The sequence below is a fragment of the Macrobrachium rosenbergii genome, chromosome 56, assembly GCF_040412425.1.
Source record: "Macrobrachium rosenbergii isolate ZJJX-2024 chromosome 56, ASM4041242v1, whole genome shotgun sequence".
Classification (NCBI taxonomy): Eukaryota; Metazoa; Arthropoda; class Malacostraca; order Decapoda; family Palaemonidae; genus Macrobrachium; species Macrobrachium rosenbergii.
The window spans coordinates 1,066,827-1,083,492 of record NC_089796.1 but is presented as its reverse complement, the minus strand read 5'-3'; the positions used below and the strand labels follow the sequence as shown (position 1 = coordinate 1,083,492).

Genomic DNA, 16,666 nt, shown 5'->3' with positions numbered 1-16,666 from the left:
CTCTCTCTCTCTCTCTCTCTCTCTCTCTCCAAAAACCATAGGTAACAGCATGCACGTTGTGAATCCTCTGCTGAATATATATGAACTTCGAGCTGATAATGGGGAAAATTGCCCCTCTCTCTCTCTCTCTCTCTCTCTCTCTCTCTCTCTCTCTCTCTCTCTCTCTCTCTCTCTCTCTCATAAAACAACAGGTAATAGAACATGAGTTACGAAGTTCACAGGTAACAGAACAGGAGTTATGAAGTTCAAGTTATTACTGGGGAAAATAGCATCTCTCTCTCTCTCTCTCTCTCTCTCTCTCTCTCTCTCTCTCTCTCTCTCTCTCTCTCTCTCTCATACAACCACAGGTAACAAAACATGAGTTGTGAAGTTCAAGTTGTAAATGGGGAAAAATGCCTTTCTCTCGCTACTATCAATCCCTAGGTCTCTCTCTCTCTCTCTCTCTCTCTCTCTCTCTCTCTCTCTCTCTCTCTCTCTCTCTCTCATACAACCACAGGTAAAGGAACATGAGTTGCGAAGTTCAAGTTGTCAATGGAGAAAATTGCCTTTCTCTCGCTACTATCAATCCCTAGGTCTCTCTCTCTCTCTCTCTCTCTCTCTCTCTCTCTCTCTCTCTCTCTCTCTCTCCCCGTACCCGAAACCGACGCATGCAAACGGCCCTAACCTGAAATATATTAGCCTTTCGGGAAGTCAGAACAAAGGCGGCTGGATATTCTTTGCACTAAAATCGCATAGTCCATATTTCCCCCAACCTTTCCTTTCTCTTCCCCCTCCCTCCCTCCCCCTCCCTCTGTGCTGTTAGTTTTCGCTTAGTATTTGGGCAGAGTCATTTCCGCCGTCGGGAGATGGAACAGGGGATGGGGTCCGGTTAATTGCATGAATTATGCATGATGCACATTTTGGGTTAATAAACGGAGCGAACGCTTCCTCTCGCCCCGACCCCCGCCCCCTCAACCCCCGCCCCCGTCTCCCATCTCCGGGCTTGCACCCTTTCTCTTAAAAAAAAAAAAAAAAGGGGGGGAGGGGTGGGAAAGTTTTCTACCCCCTTTTCAAAACGGGGTTAATAAAGGTAAATAGCGTTTTTTGAGGGGAGAATAGGTTAGGGTTATATTGACCAATTTCCTAATATGGGTTTATTTCTCATTTTTTGAATTGTAGTTCAATGCCCCATGGAAGAAAAAAAAAGTTTAGTCCCTTTCAAAAAATGAGGAAAATAACTTTTTTCCCGTTTCCAAAAAAAACAAAACTGGGAAAAAAGTTATTTCCCTTCCCCCCCAAAAGGTAAAAAAATGTTTCTTCGGGAACACGGTAGGATAATGCTGACCAATTTCCTAATATGGGTTTATTTTCTGTTTCTAGTTTTCTGTCAAAGAAAACTATTGTGCCGGCTTTGTCTGTCCGTCCGCACTTTTTCTGTCCGCACTTTTTTCCGTCCGCCCTCAGATCTTAAAAACCACTGAGGCTAGAGGGCTGCAAATTGGTATGTTGATCATCCATCTTCCAATAATCAAATATACCAAATTGCAGCCCTCTAGCCTCAGTAGTTTTTTTTTTTTTATTTGAGGTTAAAGTTAGCCAAGATCGTGCTTCTGGCAACACAACAACACAGGCCACCGCGGCCGGCTGAGTGTTTCATGGGCCGCGGCTCACAGAGCATTATGCCGACACCACCGAAAGATAGATCTATTTTCGGTGGCCTTGATTATGCGCTGTAGCGGCTGTACAGAAAACTCGATTGCGGCAATTTTATTTGTTTGGATTGTCCCTTAAAAAAGGAAAATGACTGAAAAAATATGAAAAAAGAAGACATTACGGGGAAGGAGAAAAGAGGAAATCAATAAAAAAAAAAGGAAAAAAGAACGAAGAAGGACTTTGAACATTATTAGAAAGAAAATAAAAGATAGAGCAATAAAAAATAAAAAAAAAAAAGAATTTAGAAGAATTATTTATATATGATCCTATACATAAAAGAGAACGGGAAAGGATTATTGGAAAATTATCTTAAAGAATAGAGTCAATGGAACATGAAAACGTATTCAAAAATTATTTAAAGAATAGACATCCACTCAAACACGAAAAAGTATTATTTAAAAATTATCTTAAAGAACAGATATCCACTCGAAGTGAATACAGAATTTAGGCCAAAGGCCAAGCACTGGGACCAATGAGGTCATTCAGGGCTAAAATGGAAATTGGGAGTAAAAGGTTTGAAAGGTGTAACAGGAGGAAAACCTCAAAGCAGTTGCACTATGAATCAATTGTTATTTAAGATGGAAGAAAGAGAATATGGAAGGAGGTACAGTAAAAGGAACGAAAGGGGTTGCTGCAAAGAACCTTAAGTAATGCCTACAGTGCACCGCATGAGATGCACTGACGCCACTATCCCACCCTCCCCTACGGTGGAAAAAAAAAGACCCGCTCGAACGCGGAAAAAGCATCATCTAAAAACTACCTAAAGAATAGCTAGTATCCACTCGACCGCCCAAAATATGATCCTAGGAACCGATTCGCTTTTTTCAGGCGGAGTCTGTATTACATTCGCGCCGGAGTGAATGAACGGCTGCATAAATGAATGAATAATGAAACAAGACTATTCAGCGCGTTGCAGCAGCAGAAGCAACACCAGAACAGCAGAATTCACAGCAGGCGCAACGCAAAGCTAAATATACGCGGCATTACGTCGAGTCTCAAAAAACCGAAAGCTTTTGGGCTGCATGTCTCTGCAGTTGCGTTTTATTCGGCCCTTACAAACGAGTTAATCTATCCCGGCGCGTTCAGTTGGGCACGAACGCGGCGGCCACTGGTGGAAGAAGAAGATGAGAACTCGCCCGGCCGGACGGATTGTTTACGAAGCGTAGTGACGCATGCGTAGATGTCACTATAGGTTACTGGAATGGAGTGGACTGCAGAGTTTGCGCCAAGGGCCAAGCACTGGGAACTATGTGGTCATTCTGCGCTGGAAGGGAAATTGACAGTAAAAGGTTTGAGAGGTGTAACAGGAGGGAAACTTCGCTGCTGCACTTTGAAATAACTGTTAAGAGAGGGTGGAAAGGAGGTACAGTAAAATGAACGAAAGGGGTTGCAGCTAGGGGCCGAAGGCACGCTGCAAAGAACCTTCAGTAATGCCTACAGTGCACCCCGTGAGGTGCACTGACGGCCCTACCCCCCCTACGGGACACTGTAGGTTAATTAATAATTCAGATAAATTGGAATTGGAATGTAAGTAACGCCTGTGCAGATGTCATCAATCAGGTGAATTGGAATTTGAATGTAAGTGACGCTTGTGTAGGTCAGTTAACTGGAATTGGAACTGGAATATAACATTTAGGCCAAAGGACGAGCGCTGGGACTCATGAGGTCATTCGGCGCTGAAAATAATCTTGAAATAATTATAAGAAGAGGGTGGAAAGTATGATGGAAGATAGAGAAAATGAACGCAGGTATTGTAAAAAAAAATGAAAGGGGTTGCAACTAAAGGCCTGAGGGACGGCGCAAAGAATCTTAAGTAACGCCTACTGTGAACAGCGTGAGGTGCACTGACGGCACTATTCCCTACGGAGAATAGGTCAGGTAAAGATTTCAGAATTCACATATAATGCCACAACAATACATAATTGAACACATCACCTTGAGACTTAAAATGACCAAATGTATATCGATACTTATCACACCCACCAAAAACGCATATTTTGAACAGCAACAGAGAGGGCCTTCTGAGGCCTTCTTGACGCAGGTCTATTGCACGAGCCTTCCTGTTTTGTCTCTCAGACAGACCTGCTTATCTGGGGTATAGAGTTTCCCGTCACACCTGTTCTTCGGGCTCCTCCGAATCATCATTCGTTGCTTTTTATTTTATTTTTTTTCCCCTCAAACGCTTTTTTTTTTTTTTTTTTTTACTTGCGCCGAGATTCCCCGATTACTTTCTGCTGTGAATGACAACAGGAGTTTTGCGTTTGTGCCTGAACGTATGTGCGATAAAGTATGTATATAGTTTTTAGGCGAAAATTATATATTTCTATTTCAGACCTAATGCAGAATTAATTGCCTGTGTCTACTCGAACTAATAAGAGAAATTATGGTTATTTTGTTGTATACAGAGGGTAAATAAGTTTTATCAGTATGGACATAGCTATGCACACTGCAATACTCACTAAGACATTTTTCACAGAGATAAAATAACACATATATAATGAGTTTGTCAAGACACTGAACATTGGTTATATGAAAGGACAAAGCATGCAAGATTATATATATATGTTTGTATGTACATATATGTATATATGTACTGTACACACACACACACACACACACACATATATATATATATATATATATATATATATATATATATATATATATATATATATATATATATATATATATATATATATATATATATATATATATATATACATATACATATATATATACACATATATATATATATATATATATATATATATATATATATATATACATATATATATATATATATATATATATATATATATATATATATATATATATATATATATATATATATATATATACATACATACACACACGACCGGAAAAAATATCGGTAGGGTAACAGCACTGTGAGGTCGGAAAAGCAAGGGATGCACAAATTAAAGTTCATTTAGAAACAAACGTATGAAAAATTTGAGAGAATAAGGGGAAAAATGTATCCAACCCACACTGACCTAAACTGGAAAACTGCAGTACCTGCAAAATTTTCGAAACTGAGACATACCACCTATTGGGCTCGTGAAACACTACTACACAAGTTACTGCAGTTTCAGAATGATTCTTCAATGCTTTCCACGAGTATTTAGGCGGTCCCATTTGCAGTATCTGCAAAATCAGTAGTAAGGCAAGGGAAAACTGTAGTATATGCCATTTTTCTCAATTTTGTATTTTTGCAGATACTGCAGTCTACCATTTTAGGACAGCATATACCTACAGGTGTGATGAGGAAGGTTTGGGCATAATTTTCTTTGAGTAGTTGGGTTGTATTGAGCCAATATTCCTCTAGGAATTTAAACACACATCAAACGCATGTATATATGCGTATACACACACACATACATACACAATATCATCAGCATAACAAACAAACGTATAACAGGCCACCGAAGACAAAAGACTAACGAAAACTTTCGTATTCCGAATAACAAATTGTCAATTCCTTTGATTCATCAAGGAATGAAAGACTGACTCTCTCTCTCTCTGTTTATTCATCTCATCTGGAGGGCCTCCGTCCCATTTTCTATGGAAAACTTCCCGTTTTCTAAAGACCTTCATTAGTCTCGTATCTTTTTTCTCTCGGGCCTTAATGTGACTCACTGGCGCTTGAATCTGGAGCTAAAATTTTGGCGTACTTTAGCCCGGACAGGCCATAGGAACTGTTGCTTTCATTATCGAGGGCTTTCGCGTATGATACGGGTATCTCTTTGTGTACACGAACAGAAGATAAAAGGTACTAAATGCTGACGCTACGTAGTACGATAACACAGCTCAAGATATTAGGTTTCCTAATTCATTAATGATAATAACCAACGTAGAATTTTACATTTAAAATACAGGGCAAGGATTTCGGTTCATACAGAAAATCCTTTATATGAGTACTACACATTTTTAAAGGACTGTTTAATCGAGCATCGTTTATGAAAGTTAAATAACACCTTTTCTGGTATGGAATGAACTTGAATATAGAATTTAGGCCAAAGGCCAAACGCTGGGGTCTACGAGGTTCTAAGGGTGTAACAGGAGGAAAATCTCGCAGCTGCACTATGAAACCACTGTTAGGAGAGGATGGATAGCGAGATGGAAGAGAGAGAATATAAATGGAGGTACAGTAAAAGGAATGAAAGGGGTTGCAGCTCGGGGCCAAAGGAAGGGACTCTTCAAAGAACCTTTAGTAATGCCTACAGTGCACCGCGTGAGATGCACTGACAGCACTATCCCCTGACTTTTATTGCGTAAGAAATAAGAGAAAAACATAGCCTACATTTAATGTATATATTTTCATTTGCGAGAGCCAAAAATAAAACAGAATTATCAACGACCCCCAAGGCCAGCGAATCAAAACCGTAAAGGAGAGAGAGAGAGAGAGAGAGAGAGAGAGAGAGAGAGAGAGAGAGAGAGAGAGAGAGAGAGAGAGAGAGAGAGAGAGCTATATAGATACAAAGGAAGAGAGAGAAAGCTAGAGAACTAGAGAGAGAGAGAGAGAGAGAGAGAGAGAGAGAGAGCTATATAGATACAAAGGAAGAGAGAGAGAGAGAGAGAGAGAGAGAGAGAGAGAGAGAGAGAGAGAGAGAGAGAGAGCTATATAGATACAAAGGAAGAGAGAGAAAGCTAGAGAAATAAAGAGAGAGAGAGAGAGAGAGAGAGAGAGAGAGAGAGAGAGAGAGAGAGAGAGAGAGAGAGAGAGAGAGATATATAGATACAAAGGAAGAGAGAGAAAAGAGAAATAAATAGCTAGAGAGAGAGAGAGAGAGAGAGAGAGAGAGAGAGAGAGAGAGAGAGAGAGAGCTAAAGACAGAAATAAAAAGCTAGAGAGAGAGAGAGAGAGAGATAAAAAGCTAAAGCTAGAGATAAATCTAAAGAGAGAGACAGACAGACAGAGAAATGAAAAGCTAAAGCTAGAGAGAGAGAGAGAGAGAGAGAGAGAGAGAGAGAGAGAGAGAGAGAGAGAGAGAGAAATAAAAAGCTAAAGCTAGAGAGAAATCTAAAGAGAGAGACAGACAGACAGACAGAGAAATGAAAAGCTAAAGCTAGAGAGAGAGAGAGAGAGAGAGAGAGAGAGAGAGAGAGAGAGAGAGAGAGACGTACGGAAAATCGTCTATCCTTTCATGTCATCTCCAAACCATTCCAGCGACAACACGGAATACGGGGGCGGCCTTTCCAGACCTTGTTCCAGACCCCACGACAGAATTATCACATTATCCGCTCCGCTGATCCTTTATCTCTCTCTCTCTCTCTCTCTCTCTCTCTTCCATTCCATAATTCTCACATACTATTCGTCTGCCCCTTACATTCTCCAAATAGTGTCTATTTTTTTACTTTCTTGTTCCCATTACGATATCTTGTCGTCTGGCTTTAAATCCCAGCCCCCATTCCGTAATGTATATACCCATTACATAGACCCTACCCACTACAATTCCCATTATCACCCCCTCCATTTTCCCCCCTTCTATAAATTCCACTCCAGTAAAATCTAGCCCACATCATCATCAATACCTTCCCCCACTCAATTTTCCCCATTCTATAAATTCCCTTCCTATAATATCAAATCTATCAACATCAACACCACATTCTACATATCTCCCTCCCCTCCAATGCATACCATTCCAATATACACCCAAGGAGGTTAGAATCTAACCTCCTTCTATATACCCCTCCCATACACAAACACCAGTCACCACTCCACTTCCCATTATCACCCCCTCCACTTTCCCCTTCTATAAATTCCCCTCCAATAATATCTCCCCAACCACTATAAATACCCCTCCAGTATAGGTCCATCCCTTACACAAATCCCATCCACTCCTACCCCCATCCATCCTCTATATACCACTCCAATAACCCCCCTCCCATCCACTACATACCTTTCTAGTATATACCATCCCCTACAAACCCCACCCATACTTTATATTCCACTCCAATAACCCCTGCTCCCCCACTCCTATATCTAGCACAGGAAGGGAGAAGATTCCACTCCTACTCCCATCCATCCTCTCTATCCCACTCCAATAACCCCTACTCCCCCACTCCTATACACAGTAGAGGGAGGGAGGAGACGATTCGTTAGCTGTCAAATTCAGCAGGAATTTCTACCACGAACCCTCTGCTGCCTGGGACGTTCAGAATTTGATTACCTCTTCTGATTAGTTTGTAATGAGAGAGAGAGAGAGAGAGAGAGAGAGAGAGAGAGAGAGAGAGAGAGAGAGAGAGAGAGAGAGAGAGAGAGATTATGTGTGTATATATATACATATATAATTATATGTATATATATATATATTCTATATATATATATATATATATATATATATATATATATATATATATATATATATATATATATTACTCACTGTCCTGAATCCGGTAATATAACCTCATACAACTCATTATAATTCAGTTACATAAACTAATATAACCCATATCCGCGATATAACCTCACTTAACCCACAACCCCATGAATCCAGAAATATAAACTTATATAACTCACATTCACATGAATCCATTGACTTAACATGTTATAACCCATAACCATGGATCCAGTTATTTAACCTGTTATAGCCCATACGATAAATAGTGTTATAACCTACCATAACCCATCTCCAAATATAACCTCACACAACCCACAACCTCATGAAATAAATTAATTCCGGGTTATAACTATCATCACGATTCAGTGTTATAACCTACCATAACCCATCTCCCAATATAACCTCATACAACCTACAACCTTATGAAATAACTCATTACAATAAAAGATAAAATTAATTCTGGGTTATAACTATCATCATGATTCAGTGTTATAACCTACCATAACCCATCTCCCAATATAACCTCACACAACCCACAACCTAATGAAATAACAATAAAATTAATTCCGGGTTACATTATAAATTAATTCCAGGTTATATTATAACTACTATCATCATGATTCAAGCGCTATAACCTGCCATAACCCAGCCCCAAAATAACCTCACACAACCCACAATCTCACGCACCCAGCGACATAACCCGGTACAACCCAACGAGCTCGCCAAAGCAGCGGACTCCATCTGAAAGATTAAAACTGCAAATTGAACGAGAGAGTTCTTCTCTTAATCGACGGAGTGTCAGGACTGGTATTGGCGAACGGGCGGCGTTTGCACGATGCGAACGTATGGGGGCCAATGTTTACATTTTTCTTCTTCTCGTTTTCGGAGATGGGAGATTGAGGGTGTGTATGTTTTTTTAAAGGACGGGTGTTTTTTTTATCTATTCTTGTTTTGCATGGTTCTCTCTCTCTCTCTCTCTCTCTCTCTCTCTCTCTCTCTCTCTCTCTCTCTCTCTCTCTCTCTCGATTGCTTGCTTGCTTGCCTTTTGTCGTCTGTGTTTTGTGTTAGGGAAATATTTTGCCAAGTAAATGATGATTAACATAGTAAGCAAATGAAATAAATCAAGGCATATATATATATACATATATGTGTATATATACATATGTATATGCATATACATATATACATATATATAATATATATATATATATATATATATATATATATATATATATATATATATATATATATATATATATATATATATATATATATATATATATATATACTATATATATATATATATATATATATATATATATATATATATATGGAAACTACTTAGCATAACATACAGCATTAAAAATTAATTAAGTGCAGTGTTCAAACAAAAAAAAAACCTGCATTCACAGACAAATTAAATGGACAAAAATATAAAAAAGATAAAAAAAAAAAAATTTTTCGAGACCAGAATCTAAAAAAAAAAAAAAAAAAAAAAATAAAAATTCACATTGTTAAGAGCGACAGGTTCGTTTCATCCTTGTCACGGCATACTGAGCCTAATTGTTCGTTCTCCCTTTTAACAAGCCTTTAAAAAAAAAAAAAAAAAAAAAAAAAAAAATATATATATATATATACTGTCTACGGATTCATCATCAACTCTTTTCATCTCTCTCCCAACTGGAGGCTGCTGACAAACCCGTGGAATAATTCTATTTGGCCGGAACGTGGAATGGTACCAAGGGTGGCTGCCTCAGTAAATTAGTATGGATTAATTTAATTAAGAAGGCACACACATGTGTGTATATATATGTATATGTAAACTGTTTATATATGTATGTATGTATGTATGCATATATATATATATATATATATATATATATATATATATATATATATATATATATATATATATATATATATATATATATATATATATATATATATATTATATATATATAGTCTGAAGTTTAGGTCTACATATATCAGTTGTGACTTGCGAGCATTTGTGCTATATTAATTAAATTTTGTTCCTTGCATTTAAATTTTTTGTTCCTTTAAATACAGTATATATCTGGCGTCACAACAACGATGGTTTAATGGCATTTATGTATTATTACAGAAATACATGTACTTTATGTATTCCTACAGCAATACAAGAAATGAAATGAAAAACGACTGAAATTTATATATATCAGACACAGAATACATAAATTTATTATTACATACATTACTACAGTAATACAAGCGGTAATGTATGTATTTCATGTATTACTACAATAATAAAATAAAACAAATTCAAAAGCATTAAACCTTATACTTATATAGACAAAATCTTCGAGTAATAATCGTTCATGGCTTAATATGACATCCAAAATTAAATTAAAATTTTCTTGTATAATCTGGGAGCTAGGTGACATTTAACAAAGCTATAGGTTCATGGTGTGGGGTTGGTAAGATATCTACTGCTGAACTCAAAACTGTCGTCAGGTTTTGCAAATGGTGCACTGAACATGGGGCTGAGGTTTACCAGCCAAAAGGTATTAAGTCTAATAACTCTGACCACAGAAAACTACAGTATTCCCAATTTCATGTGGCTTATTAAAATCTACAAACAACCATCTCAGTGTAGACTCTTGAGTTCCCAGAAGTTTCTGAGAGGATAGAGTTCACTTTCAGCAGGGCATAATTATTCCTCAATTTCAAGTGGTCTACTAAAATCTACAGATTGCCGTCTCAGTGTAGACTCTTGAATCCCCAGAAGTCTGTGAGAAGACAGGGTCCCAGTAGCTAGAGCACATAGAGTTTGGGTGAAAAACAGGGCCTACTGTTCCTACCAATCAGGTACCACATGGCATGGCCTCTGTTTTAACTTGAAAACAGTGATACCAAGGAACTTTACCTGTTGCAAGAAGATTTTCCAATCCAATGACACCAGGGCCGTTCATTTCCTAGATCAGAATCTTCACATCCACCCTTATAACACAACATATCTGATGGATGACTTCAAATACAAGGAAGTTTGAGAAGCATTTCAACTTGTAAGGCTAACAACTACCTATTGCATACACCAACTGAGTCTTAATCTCCCTCAAAACCACATACTATATGACTGTAAGTCAGAAGGAAAACCACACTTCCAAAAATGGAATAAGGCTAAAAAGCAGAACCATAATAAGTTACCAATTAATTACCCAAAACCTAATGTGCTCCCAGACTTGACCACATAACTGCACCAAACAAATGCATGAACAAAAGTGCAACCACCACATTATGGCACTTAGGGAATGAGACTGTTCCATATACATTTGTCCATTCAGAGAATAAATGACAAAGTGCAGCAGGTGTACCAGATCCAGTCTTACTTTTGTTTAACCCAGTATCAACAATTGCAAGGCTGCCAGTCTGTTTTCAAAATGCCAGACAATATGTCGTACACAATAGGAATTTGTAAATGCCTAGAGTATTACCTTAATAACTGATCTTCACTCACAGCAAAAGCTACTATAAAATACACAATGACTATTACAACAGCAATAAAAATATTTGCTTAGCATACTTTTACAATTTAGGGGTCATTTATGAGAAATTCAATGTTTTGTTTGGTTCTCATTGGAGTGTTTGTGGGTAACAAATGTATTGAGCTTTCCTTTCCTGGGAATGGAGGGTATATGCAACAGCTATGGCAATTCAAAATGTAATCTTACTTAGAAATACAGATGAGGAATTAATTTCAGCATCTTCAAAGAATACTAGCATATGTCAAGGTTTCAGAAAACATTTTCATCTTCAATCTAATCAAAATACTGGTATTTTCTTCTAAGATAACAGGCCTAAACAGAAAAGGAAGATAATTAGCACAAACTACCACAAGAACTTTGGACTAAACTCATACCCTATGACATGACCTATCCTAGGAATTAATGCAGCATACAGTATAGTGCTGTAATTGGAAATGACATGGTAAAGGACTCGCCTGCAAAGATTTAATTAAAGCACCTGCACAACCACACATACCATTATTATAAAAATAACACATTACAAATATCTAACTATTTTTCTAAAACTTGCTACTCTTTGCTACTGCTTCTCAGGAGATATGTGTACTTTTAATAGCCACATTGGCCTCTTAACTTCTCAATTTCCTCACAGGTTTGGCCTCTTAACTTCTCAATTTCCTCACAGGTTTTTGGATACCTTTTCAATGCAAACTTGTATCCAAGTGGGAAATAGCCTAAGCAAAGAAACCTCCTCCTTCCAGCTCCTTCCACAGCAAGATTCCAACTAATGAACAGATGTTCCACCAATTCAGCAATAATATAAACAGGTATAACATCCACACCTTACTCAAAGTACGGCACTTACCTCATATTTATTGCACTTCTCAGTGGCTGCGTTCATTAGTGGCCTCTTTCCAATAGGCTTAATTCACTTGCATGAATAAAAACTGGGGCATTTGGTCCTTATGGTGAAGTTTGTAAATAGAGGTACTCCCATACTTTAAAAGTGGTATTATGTACCCTGTCATCAAATGAGCTGGAGTGATCGATCACTGAAAAAAAAAAAAATTAAGTTCATGACAGTTATTAAATTATTAAAAACAATAAAAATTACTTTACAGATACACAATTACTTCTATGGTAATGTTAAATAATGAAGAATGCAACAATTATATAATATGCTTTTATCAAACAAATTACCATTTATGTATCCTAAACTAACCTAATTTAGCCCAGGCCTAACACCTCAAAAATTTCATTCTTAACCTTCAAGAAAATATGATAATTATATGCATCATCTGCTTAATACACTAATTACTCCAAAATGTTTAAATACTAATACGGTACCATATTAAATTGCAAACTACAGTGTATAAGCTACTAGAACATATAAACCTTCACAAAACTATTTCAAGTAAATAATTCATAAAGACGCCTACTTTATATTCCATCTCCTTTTCATTAGTTGAACTGGCCATCTCCATTTACAAGGCTGACAACTTATCATAGAAGCTGTTATGAATAGTCTTTGCTTATTCCCCCCAATGAAAAAGCTAAAAATAGTCATTCTAAGGCAAAAAGAAACTACTGACTTCTACCTCTATTCCAGTCTAACCTATCCTAAGGCTACATGTTCAAAGATAATCAAGATGTACTTTAACCTCTTAATATAACTAATGCCTTGATATTTTTAAAAATAACACCAAAACTAGAATGTGTTATGTCATACCCTCATATATCATGTTTTAAAATAATTATTTACTGCATGAGCACCTCTAGGTTAGATTAGAATGATGGCATCTTTGGCATGAGGCCTAGGCAAGCTTATATTTCTCAGACAACTTCTGTATTACTGTGCTTCACAATTCTAGGCTAGTTAAGGGTAGCCTAACGACAGGTTCCCCATTGACCTACTGGGTTGAAAACATGAGGTCAAGTAAAACTTTACTTTAGTTGCCCGGCATGATTCCTGCCAGTCACCGACCAGGACAGGTTTCTACCTTTTTGGGGGGTCCAGGGGGAGCCAAGCCCCCCGGGCCAGGTCAGGGCACGCCGCCCTAAGTTAGGGTGGGTAGGTAAAATCTGGTTAGGTCAGGACCTGGCATTATAGGAAAGGTTATGTGTATTTATGTATGAGGAACCTGTCCAGGTCGGGAATCAGGACTCGCAACTGAAGTAAAGCTATTTAGAAAGCTATTTAATAAATAAGGCAACCCCATTAATACCCAGATTAACCTAATTTCCCATATGATCAGTCCTAGATATAAAGATCTTTAATAGCTATCAAAGCAATAACTATGAAAATATCTTTGGGCATACATTGAAATAAGGAACAAAACATCGAAATTTGTCAAGACTAATATGTTTAAATTTACACTGAAGCAACAGATATTGGATGAACCTTTATAAATACATGGCTAGCTAATTGATTAAATGCAAACACGCAAATGTATCGATTTCCGAGTTCTGAACTGTTGTTAGCATTTAATAAAATTAAGCTAAGGACAATTTATGGTTTATCTCTTTTATTTTCAGTAAAATAAGGGTCCAATACTACTTATTTAAGTACAAGCGGATTTTAATTAAGTATATACCCTACGTAAATAGAAGTATTGATGCTTACCAATATAAGACCATATAAAATAACTTCCACTGTACGTGAAAATACACAAATATATATTAAACCACTTCATTAATTGATGGTTAACCAACCATAACGAGGACACATTTTATAACGGTATATCTAGACTTCGTAAATTACGATATTCGTTTGAAGTAAAGATTTTGTTTAAGATTACGGACTCTGTTTACAAAAGTTGTTTTGGTTAACGATCACTTACGCGGTCTAAAGTATTTTAAAACGTCTATTACATGAAATATCTGTCCTTTCTGTTTTATTTTTGAACTTCTGGATAATTATATGCATTTATATTAATTTATAATATTTATTAATAGTATAATTTTGCTCTTTATACGAAAATACTGGTTTCATTTTTCTTTTCACATCACTGTCAACATCCTTACGAGATCGTGTTGGAACCAGTAACTATGGTTTCTGTTTTATGTTTATATTTATTTATTATCTTGTGCGTTTTTTTCGAATTATTCGGCCAATAACCGAACTTCTGAGATGTGATAACATACGGACGGATAACAAGCTTCTTTGCACACCTGCAACATATGGAAATTTTGTGTAACAACTGCAGAATAGCGGTTAAATCTTCGCATCTTTCAAGGTAAGCTTGATGTGCCATGATGTTCAACTTAGTCACTTATATTTCCTAAATGAAATTGTTCTTTTATTTTAAGTTTGTGTATACGTACTTATGTTATACATGTGTTATGGAAATATTCTTTTATTTTAAGTGTGTATGATATACATATATCGCAATTGTTCCTGTTTATATTTTAAATGCATAAATGCACGAAGGTATCGGAAATATTCTAAGTTTATTATATAATTTGCATATCGAAAATATTCTTTTATTTTAAGAGTATATAAGTATGCATCGTAAGCATCCTTTTAAGTGTAAACAGTGTGCATGTGTATAAAAAGTATCCTTTTATTTTAAGTGAGTATAATATACTTAGGCAGGAAGATGTCTACAGTAAATTGCTCTCTTCATGTCTTATTCACCTTTGGTGTTCACGTTAGTCGTAAATTTTGGTAGGTTGTCGGTGGCAATCAGGCCTAGGCCTACTCAGGACTGTCACCTTGTTATTATCATCAGTGCGTAACTGTCGGTGTTGTGAGAGAGAGAGAGAGAGAGAGAGAGAGAGAGAGAGAGAGAGAGAGAGAGAGAGAGAGAGAGAGAGAGAGAGAGAGAGACTGGATGTACTGGTCTTATTTGTGTTCATAATAGTTCCAAGGCTTTGCAAAAGAAAGGTGTGTGTGTGTGTGTGTGTGTGCGCGCGTATGAGAGAGAGAGAGAGAGAGAGAGAGAGAGAGAGGGGGGGAATGCACCTGCCGCGACCAGGATACAGACCTAATTAATTCTCTGAAATATTTAGTTCCCGGTAGAAAGCGGTGTCATCTTGAAAAAAAAATGCCTCACGACATTGGCTCAGATATTCATGTTATTCCGATTAGCTAGACCTAGCCTTACCTCTCTCTCTCTCTCTCTCTCTCTCTCTCTCTCTCTCTCTACGTGCAATCTCGAATGAATAATTGACTTCATTAAAGTTCCGCCGAGATCTGGCCTGGGTTCTTAACACGGCGCGAGAATGTCGTGTCTGCGCATGCGTGAATGAGCTCCAGTGATGCGAAAAATAATCGCTAACTCGCTGGACTGAACATCTAATAATGCTCTCATTAAGCAACAATTGCTTAGGGTGCCCCCAAACGATAAGCATTATTGACGTTAATAAGATAATCCCAATATTTATTGAGTCAATCTTTTGGCCTCAAACCATTCAGTTTTATGGTCAATATCTAGTGTTCTAGTAGACTTCGTAGAAGCAAGATGTCTGCATTAGATACTGCTTCTGTTTCAAGAAGAATAATCCAAAGAAAGCATCGTTGGATGTTTTCATTGTTTATATTCATTGATATATGTAGGCCTAATTACTGATATTTTATTCGGTCGTACTTCATCTCATCAAAAACAATACGGTTATATAATTGCTATATAATCATGATGAATAAAGCTTATAAATACTCACCTGTGAAGCCAAATTTCCTCATGGTCATCTATGCCATTAATCGATTCTGCAGGAATTTCCTGGTGTCGTAGAAATAACACCATTACCTGAAAGTAATGTAATGTCAATTTATAGACTTCTTCGAATCCCTTTTACCTTCTTCAGCTCTTTCCTAAGTTTGTCCTCAGCGAATTTTAAGCCTCTTACTTACATCTTGTAGGTAACATCTGGGTATTTCTCTCCCAAATTTCCCCAGCAATATTGCCTAGGCCTAGTCCTCTCTTTTTTTTATTTCTGTTGCTGTACCCCTCCTCAGCTTTTGCTTTCCAGAGGGATGGCATCCACTTGTATGAGCGTATCCATTTTGGCATCCACTTGTATAAGCGAATCCATTTTATCTTATAAAATCCCTCTCCGCTTCCTTGAAACTTTGACTAGCTCCGGACGTGTCATGTGACTCATGTCGTTGCAGTG

The 16,666-nt window shown here is 37.2% G+C and overlaps 1 long non-coding RNA gene across 2 annotated transcripts in view; it reads right to left on the bottom strand.

The window, feature by feature from the left end:
* The window catches only part of LOC136836452 (uncharacterized), a 68,644-nt gene extending 54,275 nt beyond the window's left edge, over window positions 1-14,369 (bottom strand). For both annotated transcript variants that reach the window (XR_010852396.1, XR_010852397.1), the window contains exons 1-2: window positions 14,175-14,369; window positions 12,417-12,603 (exon numbers count right to left, since the gene is read on the bottom strand). This is a non-coding gene — a long non-coding RNA (uncharacterized lncRNA). The remainder of the gene's footprint in view (window positions 1-12,416; window positions 12,604-14,174) is intronic.
* Between the last annotated feature and the right edge of the window lie 2,297 nt (window positions 14,370-16,666).